This window comes from Sinohyriopsis cumingii, chromosome 1, assembly GCF_028554795.1.
Source record: "Sinohyriopsis cumingii isolate HCF-2022 chromosome 1, ASM2855479v2, whole genome shotgun sequence".
Taxonomy (NCBI): domain Eukaryota; kingdom Metazoa; phylum Mollusca; class Bivalvia; order Unionida; family Unionidae; genus Sinohyriopsis; species Sinohyriopsis cumingii.
The window spans coordinates 115,016,265-115,019,857 of NC_142961.1; the positions used below are offsets into that span (position 1 = coordinate 115,016,265).

Consider the following 3,593-nt stretch of genomic DNA (forward strand, 5'->3'; position numbering starts at 1 on the left):
AAATGGAAACCATGTAATTCACTTTGGCAATTTTGGCAGATAGCTCAACCTTTTCCACATCGAGATAAAACCGGTGGTCATCAGAAGTAAGTCAGCACCTGGTTACAGCGCTGCCATCGTCAGTCAACCATAAGTCATCCGGCTCCACTCTTCAAGTCCCTAACAAACTCGTTTGAGAGTCCACCTTGCCATTGGACTGCTAACATCCCAGCTGGTATTTGGCTTGCATACTGCAGAGTAAATTTCCCGTTTTAACTTCAGCAGTACTCTCCTCTATTATACAATAGAAGGAGATTCGATGATATGCAGGTATTACCGGACTTCTGTCTTTCTTCTTGCCCAATTATGTGGCTCCCTGTGTCCGCACATGCAGCATGTTTCCCATGCACCCACAGACCACTCCGTCAAGATACCAGCCAGGGCTCTTATGTTTACTCCCTCGTTGTCGCCAAAGTGAACTACTCTCATTCTTTCAGGCAGGCGGCTTCCCCAACTGAAGCAATACAGCAGCAGTGCTCGAAAACTACGGCTACAACATAGTCATTTCAGGGCTGGTGGCTCAGTAGTCTCCATTCCAAATGGCACCTCATGGCCGAACGTGGTCGCTAGAGTCTACTGCTCACCGTTGTTCACTGGTCGACGTATCCAACCCGAATGAATCAATGAATGGATATGTTAATGATGTTGGAATGAAATATATTTTCGCTTGCTAGTTAGAAGTTATGATACGATTCGAAAATGTTATCACCCCCTCCGTCGCAATTCCGATTGGGTCTCTCTTTCACAATGTCCTTCTCGCTGTCTGTCCACGTGGGGACGGATTTAGAACAGGCCCCGGTCCCTCGAGGTTCCTCTGATCTTGGACAAAGCTTTAAAACCTGGGTGGGAAGTCGCTCGATCTAACGCCTAAGCTGATTCAAGATGCCGTGTCCTCTCACTGGTCATGATAGCATTGCGTAAGAGTTTAACTCTAGCCTGCTTACTGGACATTTTTATGATTTCGATAATTCTGTTACATTATGACTTGACTTCACTTTATTTTAATTCTAGTCGTTATAACGGTAGGTATCTGGCATGGTGTATACAGTATACATATACCAGATTTTTTACATTTACCTGAGCGAGAGAGGCCGCTCAGGGTGACCTAGTGATTAGAGCGTGGGCAACGATTGCGGGATGTCTTGGGTTCGAGGCCCAGCCGAGTCATAACAAAGACTTGTAAAAAAACATGGTACTAACAGCTGACTCGCTTGGCGCTCAGCATTAATAGGATATTGTTAGCACTGGTCGGCCTGGTGTCAGGATAATGTGACTGGGTGGGACATCATGCTACGTGTCTGCGGCATGATACCCCGATTCTATCACCATAAACTGCCACACTGCAGACATCGTAGCGATATGACTGAACAATTGTTAAAGTTAGGTTAAAAATTCAAATCACAAACACACACACCTGAGCGAGAGTCTGCGCCACACCACTGCATCTCTTCCTGTACATTAGCCTGCTCTTACTCCTTGAAAAGAATTATCTTGACACTTTCGGTCCACCTAGGCTATTTTTGCGAGAGAAAAATATGTCTGAGGTATTAACTTCTAAGCTGTGGGATGGATTTGACAATGCACTTGCCGTTGACTACATTTGTCCAAAACAAATATACGCGCGGACGGCACAAGATATTATCCGAAATAGGTAAGTTAAGAATAGTTTAATCATTCCCAGATGGATTGAAATCGTGCCAAGATTGACTTTGATTTATATTCGAAATGGATTTCAAGCTAGGTATAGGCTGTTTGACCTTAGGGAATGCAGTTGTTTCTGTGGTGTAGCGGTTATCACATCTGCCTAACACGCAGAAGGTCATTGGTTCGAGCCTCATCGGAAACGTTAAGAAAAAAAAAACATTTTGTTTGTGTCGGGGTATACATTTTTCCAGGCGTTTCTCGTTTACTATCTCAGTGAAAAGTAGACGGGAAAGTCAATAATTCACTTTTAGCCATTTCCTCTATCAGATTCATAGGTACATTGTCTTATAAACTAAAATGCATCTCCATGCCTGGAATGAAATTTCTCTACAGGGTAGACAAACCGGGTCAGAACTCTGGTAGAAGAACTAGCTCGCGTTTCAAGTCGCGAAAGACGACATTGCAGTGTATTAAATGAAAAATGCACAAATATCATTAGTAGACATAATTCTACACAAGATTTCATGAACGTAAGAATGTTTCCATTCTCTTTCTATCTACCTTAAGGTCGTTTCCAAATGTACACGGTTATTTTAAGATGTTTATCTATTATTCTTTCTGTCAAATGTCGGAAAGTTGTTAACATATATATTATATTCATTTTATTCCCTTATTAATTACACTTCATTCTTTCTTCTTTTGCATTTGAGTTGTGCATCTCATCTTTGTACATACTTTATTACATAGACAATAACACTCGCTAACTGGGTTGATCCGTGTTAAATAAGTCTCGTCTCAGACCAGAATCAATTTTCTTCTATTTTATAAAGAAGCATTCAGCACTATGCCGCTTCTACCATAACTGATCTATCGCTTCTTTGCCACATATTAATTCACCTTATTTCAAGAAATCCTGCACGGGATCGGCTCGTTTTATTCGTGTTCCTAATGTAAACGAGCTAAGTAGATGAGGTAATCAAGCAGCGTCTACATGACCAAAGAACAGTAAATTTTACAATCAATTTGCAAGTTACCGTGCCCATGAAACGGCAAGCAGAGGTAACTCTTTAAATTTTCATCAAATAAATTGCATAGTCTACCAATTCATAATTATTAAAATAAGTACTTCACCAAATAAGCCAGTAGTAAACAGATCATACAAACACTGAATCTGGTTGACCTCAGCGAGGACTGAAGTGTAACTGTAAGTTTTAGGTCTCTCTGTCCCCAAATCTATTGGTATGAAGTGAGGCCTAAGATCCGATCTCACCTATTCAGAAAACCTGCAAATATTTCAGACAGATGTAAGAGGTTACAAGCATCATACCACACTTTGCTCAGCCTGCGCCAACCTTTGGAATTTGTAAAATGTAGTCTTCAGTGGCGAGTGCAATGTTCAATTCATTTTTATTGGCGGGGGGGGGGGGGGGTAGCACAAGAATAAGCTAGCTGCACAAAATAACATATATACCGTGTCCAAAATGCAAGATATATGTCTCTAATTAAATAAATACAACACTAAAGGAATCTATCCAATACAGACTCTACATTTTTATGATTTTAAGGATTCTGTTACGGTAAATCGTGTTTGCACTTTGGGTTAATTCTAACCGTTAGAACGGTAGGTCTCTCTTCATAGTCTATACAGTATATATGTACTAAAGATTTTATTTTAGATCAACGAGAGACTGCGCCATACCCTTTCGTCCTTTCCTGTATATTAGTCTGCTCCTTCTCCTAAAAATAGCATTCCTTTCACACATTCGGTCCACCTCGGCAACTTCTGCGAAAGTAAAATATGCCTCCAAGTTGCCAGTGAGATTTGACAATGCACTTGCCGTTGACCAATTTTTCCGAACAAAAGATATGCGCAAGGTATTGTCTGAAATTTGTAAGTTATGAAGAAATTA

At 40.9% G+C, this 3,593-nt stretch overlaps 1 non-coding gene across 1 annotated transcript; it reads left to right on the plus strand.

Moving 5' to 3' along the window:
- The first annotated feature begins 1,812 nt into the window (after positions 1 to 1,812).
- Positions 1,813 to 1,885, plus strand: Trnav-aac (transfer RNA valine (anticodon AAC)). Its single transcript has one exon. It is a non-coding gene; the product is annotated as a tRNA-Val (tRNA).
- The last annotated feature ends 1,708 nt before the right edge of the window (positions 1,886 to 3,593 follow it).